The sequence below is a fragment of the Bubalus kerabau genome, chromosome 14 (genome assembly GCF_029407905.1).
Source record: "Bubalus kerabau isolate K-KA32 ecotype Philippines breed swamp buffalo chromosome 14, PCC_UOA_SB_1v2, whole genome shotgun sequence".
NCBI lineage: Eukaryota > Metazoa > Chordata > Mammalia > Artiodactyla > Bovidae > Bubalus > Bubalus kerabau.
Window position 1 is genome coordinate 44,377,493 of NC_073637.1, and position 24,741 is coordinate 44,402,233.

Genomic DNA, 24,741 nt, shown 5'->3' on the forward strand with positions numbered 1-24,741 from the left:
TATGGCTAACCAAAACTTTACAAATTAAGACCTGATTAAAATAAGAAGGTGTTTATTTGGTGTTTGTTAAGACTGTAACCCAGGAAACACAGATTCAAGAAGCACTTGAATTGCATTCCACAGGATGACAAAATGGGGGAGGTTCTAAGTCAAAAAACCACAAGGTTACAGCTAGTTACATGAGTTATTTATCAAGAATTATAATTGGACCTGGCAGAAAGTAAGGGTGCTTGTTAACTAGGGATTGGTTGGGGTCTGAAATGGTTGCATAGTTACAAGAGAAGACCTTGAGACCATAAGGTTGCAGCTGGCAGAATTTGCTCTGAATAAAGCTAATGGTGTACTTGGGTCTGGTACAGTTCAAAGAAAGTTCAAGTTCTTAGTAGAGCAGAGATATTTGTTTCTGAGACCAGAACCTCACTGACCACTCGACTCCATTTTGTATGCCTGAAGTGTGATTACTCCATTTTGTCATCAAGTTGCAATAATACAAGTTACAAGTACAAATCTCTACTCTATAGCTCAATTACATTTCATAAAGCATTATCTAAAGTCAGCACCCCCACAGATTCATTTGTTACCCCACCCAGTGACCAGTAACCTGACTCTAACAATACAACTTAATTTTATATTTGGAGAGAGGATTATAATTAAGTTCTTACTATTACACCAGATTTGTCAAATATTGATGTTTTTCCCTATTAAAATACTTTAAAATATTTCAAAGTTTATCTTCTTTTTTCATTTTTTTAAAATTTGAAAATAATTGCTTTACAACATGGTGTTGGTTTCTGCCATACATCAGCATGAATCAGCTACAGACATACATATGTCCCCTCCCTTCTGAAACCCCTCCCATCCCCCACCCCATCGCACCCCTCTAGGTTGTCATAGAGCACTGGGTTGAGCTCCCTGTGTCACATGGCAAATTCCCACTTGCTATCTATTTTACAAATGGTAATGTATATGTTTCCATGCTATTCTCTCCATTCATCCCACCCTCTCCTTCCTTCACTGTGTCCACAAGTCTACTCTCTATGTCTGCGTGTGCATTGCTGCCCTGCAAATAGGTTCATCAGTACCATCTTTCTAGATTCCATATGCATACATTAATACACAATAATGTCTTTCTCTTTCTGACTTACTTCACTCTGTATAATAGGCTTTAGGTTCGTTCACCTCATTAGGACTGACTCAAATGTGTTCTTTTCAATTTTTATATAGTAACTTGCTTTTTGCTTTCTCTAGTCTATGGGTTTCGATACATGTGCAGAACCCTATCCATAGAGAAGATACAGAACATTTCCATCATCCCCCAGATTTCCACTGGCTGTTCTCCCTTTGTAGACAACCCTTTTCCTCAGCCTTAAGCCCTGACAGCAGCTGATCTATGTTGCTTCCTTAGAATTTTCCTGTTCTAAAACGTTAAATTAATAAAATTGCACAGCATGTAAACATTTGATCAGGCTTTTTACACTTGGCAAAATACATCCATGTTGCAGCATGGATCAATAGTTGACTTTTTAAAAATCAAATTATTTATTTATTTATTTGGCTTGCTGAGTCTTAGCTGTGACACGTGGGATCTAGTATTTGGAAAAATCAGTATTGAAAACAGGATTGGAAAAAGGTCAGTTTTCAATACAATTCCAAAGAAGGGCAATGCCAAAGAATGTTCAAACTAATACAACTGCCTCACTTCACATGTTAGCAAGGTAATGCTCAAAATTCTTCAAGTTAAGCTTCAGTAATACATGAACTGAGAACTTCCAGATGTTCAAGCTGGATTTAGAAAAGACAGAGGAACCAGAGATCAAATTATAACATCCACTGAATCAGAAAAAGCAAGAGAATTCCAGTAAAACATCTACTTCTCCTTCACTGACTATGCTAAAGACTTTGACTGTGTGGATCATAACAATCTGTGGAAAATTCTTTAAGAAGTGGGAATACCAGGCCACTTTACCTGCCTCCTGCAAAATCTGTATGTAGGTCAAGAAGCAACAGAACTGGATATGGTACAAAGGACTGGTCCAAAATTGGGAAAGGAATACATCAAGGCTGTATATTGTCACCCTGCTTACTTAACATATGAAGGGTACATCATGTGAAATGCTGGGATGAATTATTCACAGCTGAAATCAAACTGCTGGGAGGATGGGGAACACATGTATACCTGTGGCGGATTCATTTTGATATTTGGCAAAACTAATACAATTTTGTAAAGTTTAAAAATAAAATAAAATTAAAAAAAAAAAAAGAAATATCAACAACCGCAGATATGCAGATGATACTGCCCTAATGGCAGAAAACAAAGAGGAACTAAAGAGCCTCTTGATGAAGTAGAAGGAGGAGAGTGAAAAAAAAAAAAACTGGCTTAAAGCTCAACATTCAAAAAACTAAGATCATGGCATCTGGTCCAATCACATCATGGCAAATGAGTGGGGGGAAAATGAAAACAGTGACAGATTTATTTTCTTGGTCTCCAAAATCACTGAGGTTGGTGACTGCAGCCAAGAAATTGAAAGACGCTTGCTCCTTGGAAGAAAAGTTATGGCTAACCTAGACAGTGTATTAAAAAGCAGAGATATCACTTTGCCAACAGAGGTCTGTATAGTCGAAGATATAGTTTTCCAGTAGTCATGTAGAGATGTGAGAGTTGGACCATAAAGAAATCTGAGTGCAGAAGAATTGATATTCTAAAATTATTTTAATTATTTAAGCCATAGAAAGAGATCAACTAAATTTAGACTTGTCAAGGATGTTTTATAAAGTTTTAAAGCTAACCACCAAAAGAATGGAAATAGAACCATGAGCCTCACACTCAAGAGGCACTATGCTTCATGTTCATCAGTCTTGATGGCTGTGATGTTGTTGCTGTATCATTTCAACATATTGCCTCCAGAGTGACTGAGGTAATGGAGAAGTAGAGTCAAAGAATTACTGTATCAGACAGGAATCCATTGCTTGAGTATCGTGGAATAGGGGACTTTCAAAGGAATGGGTCCTTACACATTTTTTGGAAGATATGGGAGGAGCTGGAGAAAGAAGTATGTGAGAAGTAGATGTAGAAAATCGGAGGAAAAATAAAACCAAATAATCCTACCTTAGAGAGCTTCCCAGGTAGCTCAGTGGTAAAGAATCCATCTGCAATGCAGGAGATGGCTAGTTCCATCCCTGGGTTGGAAAGATACCCTGGAGAAGGAAATGGCAACCCACTCCAAAACCCTTGTCTGGTAAATTCCATGGATAGAGGAGCCTAGAGGGATACAGTCCATGGAGTTGCAAAAGAATCGGACACGACTTAATGACTAAACAACCAACAACAATCCTACCTTATGCATTGGCATATGCGGACAAGGAGGAGCTTGCAATTGAATGTGGCAATCCAAGGGTATCTCGTGATCAGGTTAGGGCTACAAAGAACTGCCAGTGGAGGAGCATACAAGAGCCTTCTGCTTCTGTCCTTGTTGGTGAACCTGGTTTGCCTTCACTCTCAGTGGTCAGAAAGAAGAGATGAGCATAGTGGGTGAAGAGTAAGAACAAAGCTGAAAACTATGACCCTTCTTCATCAATCTTTTGCCATCTAATCACAAAGACCCTTAGATGGAAATTCACTTCTGGCTTCTGAACCTTTGTGTGAATTTCTCTTTGGGCCAACTCTAACTCAGAATCACACAGGGATGGGAATTTTTTAAAACGCAGTTCCGGCTTAGTTAAATAGACATCCTCAACACAAACCATGACTCTCACTTCCCAGTTCTTACATGACTTGCTATGCCATTGACACACATCATTTCTACTCACAGCCCATTATGATAGAATCAGTCATGTGACCTCACCTAACTGCAAAGAGTTAGGAGATGTGGAAAAGCACATGGACATGCACTCATCAATCATTAAACATCTCTGCCACAACTACTATGTCAGAAGGAAGCGTTTTTAGATTTTAGTGTATAAATGATCAACTTGACCTTTAACCAAATATTTTGTTTAGGTGCATGTTTTGTCATATGAAAGCTTTTACATTAATATTAGAACTATAGTCACAAGTGGCACTAGTGGTAAAGAACCCAAATGCCGATGCAGGGGATGGCGGTTCGCTCCCTGGCTCAGGAAGATCCCCTGAAGAAGGGCGTGGCAATCCACTCCAGCATTCTTGCCTGTAGAATACCATGGACAGAGGCACCTGGCGGACTATAGTCCATAGGGTCGAAAAGAGTCAGGCACGACTGAAGTGACTTAGCATGCATGCATAATCACTGTATCCAGGATTTTGTCTGTTAATTCTGAAAGTTCTGGTTGTCACTCTTAGTTTTTTTCACGGCAAGTCTCTCTATAGGCTTGAAAATTTCGACTCCTTGTCACCTTTCTCTCTCTTTCTTTTTCCCCTTAGGTCTAAGTATTATTAAAGCAGTTTCCAGCAGTGAGTTTTTCTAATTGAAACATTCAGCAGACCTTGGGGTATAGTTTCAGCTAGATTTTCTTTGGTGGGTGGAGAGCAAGCAAGAGAAATAATAAAACGGAAGATTACAGAAACCTTGCAAATTACAAAACTAATAGAGCACTTCTGTATGTAATCTTGTGGCAAATTTGATGTTACCTGGAGTGGAACTATGAATATTTAGGGAAGTTGTATTTTGCTGCATCTTAGAAATGCAAAAGTTAGCCATTTTATATTGATGGTATGAGTCATTGTGGACATTATGAAGACTGCAGTATATTTGTCAATGGGTAATTCTTCCACTTATAACTGTTATACAATAGCAATAACAGGCAGCCAACACCAAAAAATTACAGTCACTTTCCAGATGAAAGGAAAAAAGAATAAAGTTCTCTTTTTATTAAAAAATAAAAATAAAAAAGACTATCATCTAGGCAAAGAAAACCTCCACAAATCCATTGAACTAGCCCAAATTCATGTAACATTAAATCAGTATAGGACTTTCTCCAATAGAAATTAAAATTAAACATAATTACAACATAACATGGATGTTTCTCCTGAGAATTACTCTTTGATATTTTAAAAAACTAAAGACAGAGCAACATCATTGGAGAGTTCGTACTGATTTTTTTAAAAATTCATTCAGACTTAGTTGAGTATATCATTATCAAGCTAACCTTCAAGGCATTTTCTGGAGATTTGGACTGGAAGTCAGAAATTCTCAAACTTAATCGTGCTTCTGACCAGCTGTTTGATCTTGGATAAGTCACTTAAACTTTCTGAAGGTTGTTTTTCTCACCAGGAAAATTAGCTGTTTTTATAATATATCTTCTAATACAGTATGTCCAATGAAAATAAAATGTGAGTCACATATAATATTTTAAATTTTCCAGTAGCTGCTTTTAAAAATAAGAAGAAATATATGAACTAAATTAATACCATATTTTATTTAACCTTATATATCCAAAATAATGGGCTTCCCAGGTGGCATGATGGTAAAGAATCCACCTCTCAATGCAGGAGTTGTGGGTTTGATCCCTGGGTTGGGAAGATCAACTGGAGAAGAAAATGCAACCCACTCCCAATATTCTTACCTGGAAAATTCTACAGACAGAGGCACCTGGCAGGCTGCAGTCCATGGGGTTGCAAAGAGTTGGACATGACTGAGTGCCTGAGCACATACACACATCCAAAATAACATCATTTCAACATGTATATCAACACACAAAATTAGCAATGGTATATTTAACATTTTTTTCTTGGCAATCTGGTGTGTATATTACACTTCAGTGCAACTAATCTTGGAAGCTAAATTTCATTGGAAATACTTGATCTGTATTAAGATAGACATATAGCTGAGAAAGTAGATTTATACACTCAAGTTGTTCCAAACATACTTAAAAATCTTCTAATAATTAAATCAATTTTAAAACGGTCAGTTTTAACATTTTGATTCAATTTAATTCAAACTCAAATTAAAAATCCAGTTCCTTAGTTACAGTAATCACATTTCAAGTGCTGTGCCATTACGGAGCTTCTGACTACTCTGTTGGACAACATAGTTCTAAAATCTCCACTGTTTCTGAGAGTGAAAGTGTTAGTCAGTTGCGTCTGACTCTTTGACACCCCATAGACTGTAAACCCACGAACCTCCTCTGTCCATGGGATTGTTCAGGCAAGCATATTGGAGTGGGTTGCTGTTCCCTTCTATAGGGGATCTTCCCAACTCAGGGATTGAACCCAGGTCTCCCACATTGTAGACAGATTCTTTCCCATGTGAGCCTGCTACTTCTACTTTTTTTTTTTTTTTTTTTCCCCAAATGTTCATAGTAGCGTTATTTTGGACTTCCCTGATGGCTCAGTGGTAAAGAAACCATCTGCAGTGCAGGAGACACAAATCTGGTCCCTGGGTCAGGAAGTTCCCCTGGAGGAGGGCATGGCAACCCACTCTAGTATTCTTGCCTTAACACTCCCATGGACAGAGGAGCCTGGCAGGCTACCATTCATAAGGTTGTCAAGAGTCGGACACAACTGAAGCGACTAAGCATGGAGCACATCAGCTTTATTTGTAATAGCCCTGGATCACAAACAACCCAAATGATCTTCTGTGAGTAAATGGTCATTGGACAAAGGTGTAACTATTCTATCAAATACCACTCATCAATAAAAAGGAACAAATAAAAAGGAGCAAACTGATGTGTAAAATTAGGGTGGATCTCAAGGGGGTTTTGCTGAGTGAAAAATCATTTGCATAACATTCCATTTGTAAGTTTCCTTTTATATAACATTCTCAAAAAGACAAGATTGTGGGGATGGAAAACAGACTCATGGTTGTCAGGTGTCTGAGAGGATCCCTGGTAGGGAGAAAGATTGGTGTGTCTATAAAAAGCAGCATCAGATGTCTTCATGATGATAGAAAAGTTTTGTATATTTATTGCTGTTCTGCTACCTCTGTTTTTACCTCTGTGAAGCTCTTATGTAGTAGATGCTTCTTAAAAAAAGAAAAATATCAACTGGATTATTTCTGCACAGGAGTGCATACTGATTATCAAGGGAGATATAATTCCTGTGCCACCTTCCTCCACTGAGGTACTGTTTCTTATGGATAAATTCTATAAATTCTCTTGCTTTTCTTGCCTGCTGATAGAAACATTATCACTTCGGTGGGCTCTGTGAAAATAATTATATAAGGAAAAACAGAAAAGAAACAGAAAAGCCCTTTCCATTCTTTTTTTACCCATTCTGCCTTTGACAGATACTTTGAGGCATAATTACTTCTCTTATTAGATTAGCCTAAAATTGATTAAATGTGTATGAATATATTCATGGTAATGTTGCATGAAAAAGCAAAGGAGAAGCATAAACGTCTACCAATCCAAAAAAAAAAAGATATGTAAAATAAAGTATCTACAATACCTTGAGTTTTCTTACATAAGTCAAAAGCAATAAATTCAATTTCCAGGAATGAATTAGGATCACATGTTGTGTACAGAAACATAAAATCATATGAAAGAATTAGGAGAAAGAATTAAAGGCAGGATACAGTTTTAAAATGCATATGCCAAAGCACACTGTGGGTTGTTTAAAGACACAAACACACATAAACATACACATATTTTTACAGACAATAGTTTGGAAAGATATACTTTTGATGCAGAAAAATGGGTTCCAACAGGAACAAGGGCTGGACTAGACTGGGGTTCAGGCATGTAAACAAGATGACTACAAAACAAAAAGTTTGAGATTGAGCTGTTAATACATAACAAGAAAGAGCATGGTATCAGTATCTTTCAAGTTCTGTGCATTTATCATTTCCATATAATTTAAAACATGAGAAGTGCTCAGTTAGGTCAGTCAGTAGAGCAAATGACTTTAAAATTATATGACAAAAGCCCTACAATGGGAATGTTATATATTAATAATCGCTCAGGAGTTTACACTCTAGATAGAGAGAGAGACACATACTCAAAATTGCAGTTTTGCATACGAACTGAGCACTATGACATAGTTTTAAAATATCTCGGAGGATTAAAATAATGGGTTATCTGAAGGAGAGTTATTTTTTCTTTAAATGGAGCTTTGAAAAAAATGAAAAGCCAAATATTTTATATATAAAGTATACAATATATAATATGTATATACAGTATGCACGTGTGCTAAGTCACTTCAGTTGTGTCAGACTGTATGCAACTCTATGGACTGCAACCTGCCAGCCTCCTCTGTCCATGGGATTCTCCAGGCAAGAATACTGGAGTGGGTTGCTGTGCCTTCCTCCAAGTGATCTTCTCGACTCAGGGATTGAACCAGCATCTCTTACATCTATCTGAACTAGCAGGTGAGCTCTTCACTGTTAACGTCACTTGAGAAGCCCCATATATATAGTATATATATATTACATACTTATACAAATATATAAATCTATTTCTAATGTTTAAAAAAGCACATTTAGTTAGCAAAATGACCATGTTATTGTCATACACCTCATTATTAATAATAAGAATAAATGAGAGGAAGAAAGCCAACATTCTGTGGGGATCTACTATGGGCCAACCAGACTGTGTACCAATTATTTTACGGACTATCATATTTTATCTTTCTAGTGATCTTATAATAATAAGGGAAACATTACTATTTCTATTTTGCACATGAGAAAGCTGAAGCTAGGGGAGGCTGAGAAACATTTTCAGTATCATCAGCCTGTCTGCTTGGGAGCCACAACTTATATGTTAAGTGTCGCTCTGGAACCTGTGTCTTCCGCAATGTACTATGGTAACTCCACAATAAAATTAATGTCTCTGCTTCTGAACAAGAAGTTATAGTAAGTCTGTTCCTTTTAAAAGCTTCTGATTTAAGGAAAATTAGAGCTATCATAGAATCACCATCCTTCTCTCCAACTCCAAACTTTTCAAAGATGCTTTCTTAATTCTCAGCACAACTGCCTCTCCTCCACTTCAGCCTCAAGGTCAGTCACTACATTAGTCCAGTCCTTGGTCCCTCCTTGCCTTGCTTATTGATTCATCTTTTTAATTGATTTCCCTCCGTAAAGTGACCACCTTCCTTATTCATATTAAAAGTACTGCCAGAGTGATCTATGTGAAAAGCATAGAGCACCACATTGTTCTTCTGTTGAAATCGTCTCAATAGCTTTCCTTCAGAAAATATTCAAACTCTATAGATAAAGGAAAGGCTCCTAAAAACATAAAATTCCCTCTACCTCTATTTTGTCTCCTGAGAATGTTTCTTTCTATCTTTTCTGTCTCATAATCCAACTTCTGCTCTTCAAGGTGTATTTGAGTAACACCTCCTCCAGGAAGCCTTGCTGTCTGCCCTCATCTGGCAGGACAGGTGGTGAGTCCTTTTCCTCTCTGCTTTCCACTACCTTTTATCATATTGTGTTGTAATTTTTTTACTTACAGGTCTGTCTGTCTGATTGTCTAAATTTTTTTCTTTTTGTCATTCTCAGAAATTAGAACAGTAGCTAAGATCTCAGTAAATGTTTCTTTTCTTTTTTTTTTTTAGATTCTTTCTTTTTATTTTTTTTTTAAATTTTATTTTATTTTTAAACTTTACAATATTGTATTAGTTTTGCCAAATATCGAAATGAATCTGCCACAGGTATACCTGTGTTTCCCATCCTGAACCCTCCTCCCTCCTCCCTCCCCATACCCTCCCTCTGGTAAATGTTTCTTGAATAGTGAAATTAATTTAATAGAATGTAATCTAAATATGGGGGCTTCCTTAGTGGCTCAGGGGTAAAGAATCTGCCTGCCAATTCAGATTCAGTCCCTGGGTAGGAAAGATCCCCTGGAGAAGGCAATGGCAACCCACTCCAGTATTCTTGCCTGGAGAATCCCATGGACAGAGTCTGGCAGGCTAAAGTCCATGGGGTTGCAAAAGAGTCAATGACGATCTAAATATAAACTGAGTTTCCCCCACCTTTATTTTTCAATGTTCTTTCTCTCAGATCTATCACCTCATTACCTCTCCTCCCAACATACATTTAGCTTCAGGAAGGGAAGGGAGTTATTTTTCATCATATAAGTCTTATTTTCTCCTTCTTTCCTTTGCTCAGTCTTATATAGGATTGTGATTGTGGTTTGCAGGACAGGGGAAGGAAAGAGAGATTGGGATTTCTGGTTGGTGATGTCAATGCTAGTTGTGTTGTCTACTGGGAATTCCTAGTGGAAGAGCAACACTAAGTTTATTTTTATAATATGGTATGCTTAACCTACCATTCTCTTCAACTATGTGCAGTGGTGAAAATCCAACTCTATATGCTATTATGCTACTTGAGAGTCCCTTGGACTGCAAGGAGATCCAACCAGTCCATCCTCAAGGAAATCAGTCCTGAATATTCATTGGAAGGACTGATGCTAAAGCTGAAACTCCAGTACTACCTGATGAGAAGAACTGACTCATTGGGAAAGACCCTGATGCTGGGAAAGATTGAAGGCGGGAGGAGAAGGGGACAACAGAGGGTGAGATGGTTGGATGGCATCATCGACTTGATGGACATGAGTCTGAATAAGCTCTGGGAGTTGGTGATGGCCAGGGAAGCCTGGTGTGCTACAGTCCATGGGGTCACAGAGTTGGACATGACTGAGCGACTGAACCGATATTGATACTGATATGCTATTATGCTACAGTTGTATATTTAGCTATAGCCATTCTCCATTCTCAAACGGAGCTTTGCTTGAAGTACATTCCCAGGGATTGTGGTTTCTAAATTTTTTCTCAAGACTGGGGTCTACCATGGAATATCCTTGCCTCCTAATCTGGTCAAGATTCTTTGATATGCTACAAACTATAAAGCAAATGGAAATTTAACACTCTCAATACAACACAATAAAATATTATAGTGTAAGTATGGAGTGGAGACAAAACTAGTTATACTGCAGAGCAAGCTAAGAAACATAGGTAAAGGTTACAGTTTTCAATTCTCCCACTAGTTATTTCTCCCACTAGATATGCTGGTTTATTTATGACTTCCTTCATTACAATACTCATTCATTTTCCCTTAGCTTTAGGCTAGTATCTTGATTGATTAAGGTTCTTTGTCCTGTGTGGGGATTCAATTTTTCATTTTGGACAAATCTATACCCTTAGTGCTGCTTCTTGAATAAAATTACATCTTTGGTAAGACTTCTTCACTAATCAAAGCAATGAAAGTGGTGTCCAGGGGACCCAAGTTTCCCTCTTATGCTTTCCTACTCCATCCTTGAAGGTCAGGTTTAAGTGTCTCAGCCAGTACAATTTATGCCAGTCTCTTAGTCATACATTGGACATGGCTAGGTTTCAATTCAGTGAAACCAAAGCAAAATCAACCTCTTGTAGGAATGGTTCTTTCCTTGGATTTTTAAATCTCCATAATAAAAGAAATAGCCTCAGCATAATAAAGGTCATACATAAAAATTCTACAGCTAAGATACTTAATTGGTAAACAAGGAAAGCTTTTCACTAAGGTCAAGAGCATGACAAGGGTGCCCACTTTTACGGCTTCTTTGGGTAAGACTTCGACACGTACTGGAAGTCCTACCCAAAACAATTGGGAAAGTAAAAAGTAAATAAATAAAGGCATTCCAATCAGAAAAGAAGAAGTGATCCCTTATATGCTCACAGATGAGAACTCTTATATGTAGAAAATCCTAAAGCACACACACACCAAAAACATTAGAACTATTAAATAAATCCAAGTTTCAGAATACAAAATCAATGTGAAAGAATCAATTGCACTTTTAAACACTAACAGTGAATGATCAGAAAAGGAAATTAAGAAAACAATTCCATTTACAATATCATGAAAAAGATAAAAAATACTGAGGAATAAACTTAACCTAGGAGGCAAAAGATTAGATACTGAAAACTAGAAAATATTGCTGAAAGAAATTAAAGAAGACAGCAATAAATGGAAAGACACTTTGTGTTCATGTATTAAAAAAGTAATAATATTATTAAGATGGCAAAAATACTCAAAGAAATCTTCAGATTCAATGTCATCCCTATGAAAACACTGGTTTTACAGAAACAGAAAAATCCATCCTAAAATTCTGTGGAAGCTTGAGGAAACCCAAATAGCCATGACAGTCTTAAAAAGGGGGGGAGCAAATTTGGAGATTTCATATTCATTAATTTTGAAAGTTACTACAAACTACAGTGATTAAAACAATGTGGTGCCATCATAAAGGTAGAAATATAGATCAATGGAATAGAAGAATAAAGAGCCCAGATACAAACCGCACATATATGGTCAAATGACCTTTGACAAGGATACAGTCAGGGAAAGGACAGCTTCTTCAACAAATGTTGTTGGGAAAGCTGGCTATTCAAATGCAAAACAACAAAGATGGATTCTTTATACCATGTTGAAAATTGACTGAAAATAGATCAAAAGATCATATAAGAACTATAAAATTTTATGAAGAAAACATAGGGCAAATGTTCATGATCTTGGACTTGGCAATGGTTCCCTGGAAAGATGCCAGAAGCACGGGTAGCAAAAAAAAATAAATAAAAAGATAGACAAATTAGACTACATCAAAAATGACATTATCAGCAGAGTGAGAAAGAAATCCATGGAATGAGACAAGATATTTGCAAGTCATATGTCTGATAAGGGGTTAATATCCAGAATATACTGAGAACTCTTAGGTCTCAACAATAAATAAAACTAACTTAAAAATGGGCAAATATTTGAATAAACATTTCTCCAAAGAGTGTATATAAATGGCCAATATGCACATGAACACACTTAATATCACTAATCATTAGGAAAATGTAAGTCACAGCCAAAATGAGATATAATTTTATACCCATTAAAATGACTATTTTTTTTTTAAACCCACCAAAACAGAAGTTACAACTGTAGGAGAGGCTGTAGGTAAGAGAAAAATTGGACCTTTGTACACTCATGGAGGGAATGCAAAATTGTTCAACTGCTGTGGAAAACAGTGTGGTTTTTCCTCAAAAATTTAAAAATAGAATTGCCAAATGATGTAGCAATTCCACTTCTGGGTATACACCCAAAATAATTAAAAGCAGATGCTCTAAGAGATATTTGTACAGTCATGCTCATAGCAGCATTATTCAAGATAACCAAAAAGTATAAACAAAATGTAGTACGTACATGGGCTTCCCTGGTAGCTCAGCTGGTAAAGACTCTGCTTGCAAAGCAGGAGACATGGGTTCAATTCCTGGGTTGGGAAGATTCCCTGAAGAAGGGATAGGCTAACCATTCCAGTATTCTTGGGCTTCCCTGGTGGCTCAGATGGTAAAGAATCCACCTGCAGTGCAGGAGACCTGGGTTTGACCCCTGGATTGGGAAGATCCCCTGGAGGAGGGCATGGCAACCCACTCCAGTATTCTTGCCCATGGACAGAGGAGCCTGGCGGGCTATGCTTCACAGGGTAGCAAAGAGTCTGACACGACTGAGTGACTAAGCTCAGCATAGTACATACATACTATTGATATGAAATATTATTCAGTCCTAAAAAGAAAGCAAATTCTGACTCATGGTGCAATGTGGATGAACCTTGAAGACACGAACAAATCAAATATGATTCTTTTATGTGGTATCTAGAATAGCCAAATTCATAGAAAGAGAAGGTAGAACAGTAGTTGCCAGAGACTGAGCGCAGGAGATAATGGAAAGTTATTGTTTAATGGGCACAGAGTTTCAATTTGGGGAAAAAAAAAAAATCCCTGAGGAAGGATAATGGTGACAGTTACAATGTAAATGTATTAATTCCATTGAACTATACACTTAAAAATGGTTAAAATGCTGAATTTTATGTTATGTATATTTACCACAATAAAAAATAAAAGATGAATTCTGTAAGTTATGGAGAGATATGAAGCCATTAAGAATAACTATGAATATAGGAGAGATTTTTTAATAGTGGATCCTATATCCTTCAAAACAGCACCCAGTTCTGAAGAATTTTGACTTTCAGTATGCTGCAGCTGGAGTTTCCCGGGTGGCTCCATGGTAAAGAATATGCCTGCAATGCAGGAGTTTCAGGAAATGTAGGTTTAATTCCTGGTTTGGGAAGATCTCCTGGAGGAGAGCATGGCAACCTCTCTAGTATTCTTGCCTAGAAAATCCCATGGACAGAGGAGCCTGGCAGGCTATAGTCCATAGGGTTGCAGAGAGTTGGACACAACTGAGGCAACTTAGCACTCACGCATGCTGCGGCTGGATCTTCAATTATTATTTTTCTTGTTATCCAAAGTTAGTGCTTTCAGATAATGGGGGAATAAAATAAGATCAGGGAATCCAACTAACATCTTTTCATTGCTTTACTTTTTGCAATGTGAAAGTTGTGAGTGATAAGATGCATATAGCATAATATTAAGACATGATGAATCTGCTGCAGAATTACAAATGGAGAAGTCTACTTAAAATCAGATTGCTTGAAGGAAAAGACAAATTGTTGCCCAGTCCTCATCTAAAGACGCTTGAGTTAATCTGCTTTCCACTAACAGCTGACACATCTGCTGGGGGCAGATGCCACCTTGGGAACCTGGAATTGCTAGCTGCAGTTAACATTCAACTCCCAGCAGAGGCAGTAGCCGTCATAGCTTATCTCTAAGCTTGGTGGAATGTGTGTTAAAACCCCCTGAAAAAAACCAGAAAGACCCCTGGAGTCAGAGTCAACAGTATTACAAGTATTACAACTCTGCTACTAAAGGCTACTGGGACCATCAGGAAATCATTCACTTTCTCTCAGTTGAATTTCATCATTAGCAAATGAAGGTTGTTTTTGCCCATCCCTTTCATTTCTAAAAGCTCATGACCTACTACTGATCCACCCATGTATATTAGGAACCTCAAGTTCTTCATGGAATAATAGTAGTGAGTCAGCCAGGCCAATCCACAGTCTTTGTGTGTGTATGTGTGGGAATAAGAATGAATCCATCCAAAATATTTTAAACTCTTTAAGAGAAAGATATACCTGAAACATTTAACTAAAAAAGTGAGTGCTGGGGATGACTCTGTTTTGACTGAGGAACTTGAATACATGTACAAAAGTAACTAACATTATGCTCTGTACTTGATTTTCTTATTACATGTAAATAATGCTTTCTTCCTTTTGGGGGCAGTGATTGAACAGATGTCATGGAGGAGAGTGAGAATTTATTCTCTTTTTTTGTCCAAATGGGTTGAAGAGTAGCAACACATCTCTTTCCATCTAATGCTGTTTTTGACTCTTGCCCTTGTTTAGTCCAACTCTTTTGTGACTCTGTGGACTGTAGGCAACCAGGCTCCTCTGTCCATAGGACTTCCCAGGAAAGAATACTGGAGTGGGTTGCCATTTCCTCTCCAGGGGATCTTCCCTACCCAGGGATCGAACCCGTGTCTCCTATATTGGCAGGCCAATGATTTACCACTGAGCCACAAGAGAAGCCCCTCTTTGACTTCTTCTTTTCCATAAAAGACTTCCCACTGCCTACTCATCTTCAGGGTCTCCTAATCCTTCCAGTTTGGCTTTTCACTCTATGCCCTGAATGCAGTTTTCATTTTGACACTTGTCCGTATTTGCGGTCAAATCCAACCTACACCCACATCCAAATAATACTTTTAGGAAAACCAAACTGGCTTATAGTTCACTCTACCTCCACATGTCACAGTGGAGAGGGAGGAAGACTATCTATGCATTTTATTTTCTGGAATTTTCTTCTCTTTTTGGGGATGGCTACAGAACAAAGGCATCTCCCTTTGTTCTTTCTCTTTGCTTTGGGCCTTTGCTTTCTATAATACCAATGATGTTTGTATCAACAGTAGAGATGGTAGCATAGTGAAAACTTTTTCTTTCTGTCCATATAATTCCAAATAATGGGGAATGCCATCAGTGATATCATATCCAGCAAAATTTGCAATCATGAGACCTGATTTTACATGCATTGAGTTTGCTATTTATTAATTTCAAGCCCTTGGGAAGTATTTAACCTCAATTAGCTTTCATTTGTTTATCTTTTAGTGGGGAATTAACTGACTATGACTAGAAAGAATCTATCAAGTTTCTAGCATGATGTCTGGAGGTGGATAAATATTGAAAAATATCAGTTCTTATTATCCCATAGGTAATAGAAATCACCCTCCTTTGAGTTTGTAGTTTACTAGTTGTTCATCTTTTCCTTATAATGTTTTATTAGATAGGCTGCTTCAAAACCTGGTATTTATTATAGCTGCTACATAAGTGGGTAAATGGTTCTTTGCAAAGACTTAAAGTCTCACTTCCCATCATCAGTTCAGTTCAGTTCAGTTGCTCATTCATGTCTGACTCTTTGTTACCCCTTAGACTGCAGCACACCAGGCCTCCCTGTCCATCACCAAATCCCAGAGTTAATAAAACTCATGTCCATTGAGTCGGTGATGCCATCCAACCATCTCATCCTCTGTCATCCCCTTCTCCTCCTGCCTTCAGTCTTTCCCATCATCAGGGTCTTTTCAAATGAGTCAATTCTTTGCATCAGGTGGCCAAAGTATTGCAATTTCAGCTTCAGCATCAGTACTTCCAATGACTATTCAGGACTGAGCTCCTTTAGGATTGACTGATTGGATCTCCTTGCAGTCCAAGGGACTCTCAAGAGCCTTCTCCAACACCACAGTTCAAAAGCATCAATTCTTTGGCTCTCAGCTTTCTTTATAGTCCAACTCTCTCATCTGTGCATGACTACTGGAAAAACCATAGCCTTGACTAGATGGACCTTTGTTGGCAAAGTAATGTCTCTGCTTTTTAATATGCTTTTTAATATGCTGTCTAGGTTGGTCATAACTTTTCTTCCAATCATAGTCATTGCTATTTTGTACAGTTAGTATGGAAAATTTCTGATAAATGACAGTGAAGAGTTGTAGACTGCTCTTTTGGGATATTAACATTTTTATTGTTAAAAATTTCTTGATTCTATTTCTTCTCTTTTTTTTTAATCCATTGCAGATTATATCTGGAAGCTGAGTTTCATTAAATCAGTGTTTCCATCCTTGGATCACCCAACACAATCCATATACCAGAGACACACCCTGAGAAATTCTGATTTAGTGGCCCTGGGAGGGATTTGGTAATACATAATTTGGAAATACTCTAGAAGCTATTATAATGCACATTCTGATTAATAAGAGTTAATTAAATCAGTGCAGGAGAGTATGGACTGTTACAAAGCTCAGCAGGTTTCTCAGTATCATTCTTGATTTTTGGATTCTTCTGTACAGTTTCATAAAGATGAGAATAGAATTTTAATTGAGGTTATATCTCCATGGGAACAAGAAACCCAATGCTCCTTCAGGTTCCCAGTTATATCTGTGAAAAGGTATTGTATTGTTCACTGCAAACTGCTGCAATGCAGTGAACATTACTGAAATGAATTTTCTGCTTTATGTTACCCATAATAGAATACAGCTTGCAGGTTTGTAATTGTAGATAATGATGTATTTGTAAAAGGTTTTCCGTCTCCTTGGATTATCCTCACAGAAAAGAATTTTAGAGCTGATGTCCACCACTCTGATTTGCAAATAAAGTAATTGAAATCTATAGTGAATAATGATTTTGCCTAAGGTCACATAGCTGGGTGAAGCTTTTATCTGTTTTTGGAATACTACATGTAATTAGCTCCTATTTTTCTTACAGAGTGGAAAAACAAATACATTTTATAAAAAAGAGCACAAAGAAAATTGTCAAAGCACAAGAGAACTGTCAGCAAACTTCAAAGGCTCCAAGATATTTTTTTATACTCCACAGTTCATAATACTTTTCTGATTCTTTTCTTTTTCTACAAATCCTCTAATTAAAATAAAACCTATTGGCACTGTGTAAATTATAAAGCAAAATATAATACTGTTCTCTCTTCCTCCACTCATAAAGAAGACAACATCTTGTCAATCACCCTTTAATCACAACAGAGAAGACAGAGAAACTTAGATTTTTATTATTTTGCTTCTAACCACTATGTTAAATCTGTAAAACATAAAGTAATGAATGAGATACTTGGCTTTAGAATCCAATTTGTTTTTATATAGTTTTTTATAAACATTCTTGCAAGATGCTTGCTGGAGAATGAGTTGTGTACAGAATAGATAAAAGATATAAATACCCTGTTTTCATTTCATTTTTCCCCCTTTTTACTTGACATTGAGTATACTCAAGAAAGTTTACACCTACTTTGTGTAGGTATAAAAGATAGTGACAAACACCTATGAAACCATCACCAGCTTAAAAAGCAGAAATTTATGATTATCTTTGAACTTTCTTATTTGTCCTCAGTTCAGTTCAGTTCAGTCGCTCAGTCGTGTCCGACTCTTTGCGACCCCATGAATCGCAGCACACCAGGCCTCCCTGTCCATCACCAACTCCCGGAGTTCACTCAGACTCACGTCCATCCGTCCCCTTCTCCTCCTGCCCCCAATCCCTCCCAGCATCAGAGTCTTTTCCAATGAGTCAACTCTTCGCATGAGGTGGCCAAAGTCCTGGAGTTTCAGCTTCAGCATCATTCCTTCCAAAGAAATCCCAGGGCTGATCTCCTTCAGAATGGACTGGTTGGATCTCCTTGCAGTCCAAGGGACTCTCAAGAGTCTTCTCCAACACCACAGTTCAAAAGCATCAATTCTTCGGCACTCAGCTTTCTTCACAGTCCAACTCTCACATCCATACATGACCACTGGAAAAACCATAGCCTTGACTAGATGGATCTTTGTTGGCAAAGTAATGTCTCTGCTTATTTGTCCTAAACTTCTTCTATTCTCACTCCTTCATTGGGAATAATGAGTAATACTGAATTTGGGGTTAATCATTTCCTTGCTTTTTTAATAGTTTTGCTATATATAGACACACCTTGAGATATTGTGGGTTCAGTTCCAGACCATCCACAGTAAAATGACTATCACAATAAAGTGAGTCCCATGAATTTTTTGTTTTCACAGTACGTGTAAAAGTTAAGTTTTGATCATACTGTAGTCTATTAAAGTGTGCAGAGCTCCCCTGGTGGCACAGCGGTAAACAGTCCACCTGAAATGTTTGATCCCTGAGTCGGAAAAATTCTGGAGAAGGAAATGGCAAGCCACTCCAGTGCTGTTGTCTGGGAAATCTCATGGACAGGGGAGACTGGCTGGCTATGGTCCAGGGGTTGCAATACTTGGACATGGCTGAGCACACATCAATTTAATTTTAAAATACTTTATTACTAGGAAATGTTAACCATTATTTGAGCCTTTAGTGAATCATGATCTTTTTGCTGGTAGAGAGTCTTGCCTGGATGATGATGGTTGCTGACTGATCAGGGGTGGTATTGTTGAAGGTTGGGATAGTTGTGACAATTTTTTAAAATAAGACAGAATGAGGATTTACAGGGATACTTGTTAATATTGACAATTTGACTTTTCATAAATCATGAATGTTCTTAATGGCATCTAGAATGGTAGTCCTTTCCAGAAAGTTTCCAATAGGCTTTGCCAGACCCATCAGAGGAATTGCTATCAATGGCAGCTCTAGCCTTACAAAATGTATTTCTTAAATAATAAGACTTGAAAGTCAAAATTACTCCTTGATCCATGGGCTGCAGAATGGAGACTGTGTTAGCAGGCATGAAAACAATGTTAATCTCATTGTCCATTGCCATCAAAATTCTTGGGTTACCAAGTGCATTGTCAAGGAGCAATAATATTTTGAAAGGAATCATTTTTTGCTTGATCATCAATTTTGGAAGTATATCAGTGAATAAAAATTCTCAATTTTATTATAGAAGTGTTTATCAATTTTGATCCATTTTGGTACTTACCATAAAAATATTCTTTTAAGTTTTCTTCTAAAATTGTTATAACTGTCTTTCACATATGATTCAAATTCATATGGATTTGCTTTTTTCCATATATTTCTCTTTATTTTTTTGCCCTATACAGACAATTGCCCTACAGATAATTACCCTTCTAACATTTATTGAAAATTTCATCATTCTTTCACTGAATTCTCATAACAGTCCTACTAATCAATAAATATTCATTTATGTGTGAATTTGCACTGGGCAACAGAATTTAAAGCCAAAGGCAGGGTGCAGGGGATGGAAAAATAAGAGAAAACATCAGGGATTATTATTAGAGTCTGGCTAAACTGACCTAACAGAATTCTTACTAAAAACAAACTGGAGTAATAAGACATTATCTGGGAGAGGATGAGGAATCTGATCACCAGGGTAACCAGATATTGAAATGGGAAGATCTTGCTAAACTCACATGCAGAGTTTTTATTAAAACTGGATTTTATAAGAAAATGCCCAGGTGAACCTAAGAGATGTTCAAGAATCTGACTGAAGTTTGATCCAGCAAAGAATCTTTAAGTCTATGCTTTCTGACTGCTGTTCATGTTTCTTCTTCATCGTATCCCTAGGATTTGGGGGGTTTGATATATTTTATGTGTGGGTACAACTTTATCAGTTTTGTGTGTTTGGAATCTCCACATTCTTTGAGAACCCTATAACCAATCTGATGCTCATGGTTGTTCAAGTTGAGCTTTTGCATGAACTCAAGGGGTGCCTCTCCCGTAGTGATTATCAGTTCAGTTCAGTTCAGTTCAGTCGCTCAGTCGTGCCCGACTCTTTGTGACCCCATGAATTGCAGCACGCCAGGCCTCCCTGTCCATCACCAACTCTCGGGGTTTACCCAAACTCATGTCCATTGAGTCGGTGTAGTGATTATAGAGCTACCATAAAATAGGATTTTCTTAAGATGGTGGTAAAGTTTTTGAAAAAAGAGAAACTTTTGCTAATTTGTTCCAAATCACCTTTGGATTCACTGTGTAGCTAGAAAGTTATGTGTTTATTTCTGCAACATGCCTGGGAGCAACAGTATGCCAGATCACTTTTAACTAATTTTATCTTTTTTCATTTTATTTCTCAAAAACTAGGTAACATGAACCTATGCTGCAAACTCCTGGAAAGGGACTTGTGGTTTCAGCATCTCAAAAGGAATCTTTTTTTTTCCCCCCAATGCATCATTACCAGGCTTGGAGATACACAAATTTCTTTTTAAGAATTGAGGTTGGTGGGGGGTGGGTTTATTTCTAGATCATTTTTATACTGATTTGTCCAGTCATTTCAGTGAGATTTCTAGTTAGACTTCCCCACTTGGGCTGACCCTGTGTTTGTTTTCCATTTGATTATCTCAGTACTCTGAAAAAATTAAGCAGAATTCACAGGGATACACTGCCTGCTATGACTAAAGACTACTATGTCTCCATGATTCCTACTTCCTAATCAGCCTATGTATACATTTACATTTTTCTAATTAAATTTGTTCTAATTGGAGTCATCATTTGTAGTGGTTTTCGGGGGAAATGTTTCTGGGAAATGGAAATCAAGAGTTTATGTATAGAAAATAAGATATCTGATATTTTCAGTGAAATAAATAGAAAGAAGTGCTTCTGAAAAGACATTTTGTTAATAGGATTTAGGCTTCAACTAGATGACATGAAGTTTTTAGGACTAGACTGTTGCCTTTTTTTTTTTTTTTTAATTTTATTTTATTTTTAAACTTTACATAACTGTATTAGATTTGCCAAATATCAAAATGAATCCACCACAGGTATACATGTGTTCCCCATCCTGAACCCTCCTCCCTCCTCCCTCCCCATTCCATCCCTCTGGGTCGTCCCAGTGCACCAGCCCCAAGCATCCAGTATCGTGCATCGAACCTGGACTGGCAACTCATTTCATACATGATATTTTACATGTTTCAATGCCATTCTCCCAAATCTTCCCACCCTCTCCCTCTCCCACAGAGTCCATAAGACTGTTCTATACATCAGTGTCTCTTTTGCTGTCTCGTACACAGGGTTATTGTTACCATCTTTCTAAATTCCATATATATGCGTTAGTATACTGTATTGGTGTTTTTCTTTCTGGCTTACTTCACTCTGTATAATAGGCTCCAGTTTCATCCACCTCATTAGAACTGATTCAAATGTATTCTTTTTAATGGCTGAATAATACTCCATTGTGTATATGTACCACAGTTTTCTTATCCATTCATCTGCTGATGGACATCTAGGTTGCTTCCATGTCCTGGCTATTATAAACAGTGCTGCGATGAACATTGGGGTACTCGTGTCTCTTTCCCTTCTGGTTTTCTCAGTGTGTATGCCCAGCAGTGGGATTGCTGGATCATAAGGCATGTCTATTTCCAGTTTTTTAAGGAATCTCCACACTGTTCTCCATAGTGGCTGTACTAGTTTGCATTCCCACCAACAGTGTAAGAGGGTTCCCTTTTCTCCACACCCTCTCCAGCATTTATTACTTGTAGACTTTTGGATCGCAGCCATTCTGACTGGTGTGAAATGGTACCTCATAGTGGTTTTGATTTGCATTTCTCTGATAATGAGTGATGTTGAGCATCTTTTCATGTGTTTGTTAGCCATCTGTATGTCTTCTTTGGAGAAATGTCTATTTAGTTCTTGGGCCCATTTTTTGATTGGGTCATTTATTTTTCTGGAGTTGAGCTGTAGGAGTTGCTTGTATATTCTCGAGATTAGTTGTTTGTCAGTTGCTTCATTTGCTATTATCTTCTCCCATTCTGAAGGCTGCCTTTTCACCTTGCTAATAGTTTCCTTTGATGTGCAGAAGCTTTTAAGGTTAATTAGGTCCCATTTGTTTATTTTTGCTTTTATTTCCAATATTCTGGGAGGTGGGTCATAGAGGATCCTGCTGTGATGTATGTCAGAGAGTGTTTTGCCTATGTTCTCCTCTAGGAGTTTTATAGTTTCTGGTCTTACGTTTAGATCTTTAATCCATTTTGAGTTTATTTTTGTGTATGGTGTTAGAAAGTGCTCTAGTTTCATTCTTTTACAAGTGGTTGACCAGAGTTCCCAGCACCACTTGTTAAAGAGATTGTCTTTAATCCATTGTATATTCTTGCCTCCTTTGTCGAAGATAAGGTGTCCATATGTGCGTGGATTTATCTCTGGGCTTTCTATTTTGTTCCATTGATCTATATTTCTGTCTTTGTGCCAGTACCATACTGTCTTGATAACTGTGGCTTTGTAGTAGAGCCTGAAGTCAGGTAGGTTGATTCCTCCAGTTCCATTCTTCTTTCTCAAGATCGCTTTGGCTATTCGAGGTTTTTTGTTTTTCCATACAAATTGTGAAATTATTTGTTCTAGCTCTGTGAAGAATGCTGTTGGTAGCTTGATAGGGATTGCATTGAATCTATAGATTGCTTTGGGTAGTATACTCATTTTCACTACATTGATTCTTCCAATCCATGAACATGGTATATTTCTCCATCTGTTAGTGTCCTCTTTGATTTCTTTCACTAGTGTTTTATAGTTTTCTATATATAGGTCTTTAGATTCTTTAGGTAGATATATTCCTAAGTATTTTATTCTTTCCGTTGCAATGGTGAATGGAATTGTTTCCTTAATTTCTTTTTCTGTTTGCTCATTATTAGTGTATAGGAATGCAAGGGATTTCTGTGTGTTGATTTTATATCCTGCAACTTTACTATAGTCATTGATTAGTTCTAGTAATTTTCTGGTGGAGTCTTTAGGGTTTTCTATGTAGAGGATCATGTCATCTGCAAACAGTGAGAGCTTTACTTCTTCTTTTCCAATTTGGATTCCTTTTATTTCTTTTTCTGCTCTGATTGCTGTGGCCAAAACTTCCAAAACTATGTTGAATAGTAATGGTGAAAGTGGGCACCCTTGTCTTGTTCCTGACTTTAGAGGAAATGCTTTCAATTTTTCACCATTGAGGATAATGTTTGCTGTGGGTTTGTCATATATAGCTTTGATTATGTTGAGGTATGTTCCTTCTATTCCTGCTTTCTGGAGAGTTTTTATCATAAATGGATGTTGAATTTTGTCAAAGGCTTTCTCTGCATCTATTGAGATAATCATATGGTTTTTATTTTTCAACTTGTTAATGTGGTATATTACATTGATTGATTTGCGGATATTGAAGAATCCTTGCATCCCTGGGATAAAGCCCACTTGGTCATGGTGTATGATCTTTTTAATGTGTTGTTGGATTCTGATTGCTAGAATTTTGTTAAGGATTTTTGCATCTATGTTCATCAGTGATATTGGCCTGTAGTTTTCTTTTTTTGTGGGATCTTTGTCAGGTTTTGGTATTAGGGTGATAGTGGCCTCATAGAATGAGTTTGGAAGTTTACCATCCTCTGCAATTTTCTGGAAGAGTTTGAGCAGGATAGGTGTTAGCTCTTCTCTAAATTTTTGGTAGAATTCAGCTGTGAAGCCGTCTGGACCTGGGCTTTTGTTTGCTGGAAGATTTTTTATTACAGTTTCAATCTCCGTGCTTGTGATGGGTCTGTTAAGCTTTTCTATTTCTTCCTGATCGAGTTTTGGAAAGTTGTACTTTTCTAAGAATTTGTCCATTTCTTCCTCGTTGTCCATTTTATTGGCATATAATTGTTGATAGTACTCTCTTATGATCCTTTGTATTTCTGTGTTGTCTGTTGTGATCTCTCCATTTTCATTTCTAATTTTATTGATTTGATTTTTCTCCCTTTGTTTCTTGATGAGTCTGGCTAATGGTTTGTCAATTTTATTTATCCTTTCAAAGAACCAGCTTTTGGTTTTGTTGATTTTTGCTATGATCTCTTTTGTTTCTTTTGCATTTATTTCTGCTCTAATTTTTAAGATTTCTTTCCTTCTACTAACCCTGGGGTTCTTCATTTCTTCCTTTTCTAGTTGCTTTAGGTGTAGAGTTAGGTTATTTATTTGACTTTTTTCTTGTTTCTTGAGGTGTGCCTGTATTGCTATGAACTTTCCCCTTAGGACTGCTTTTACCGTGTCCCACAG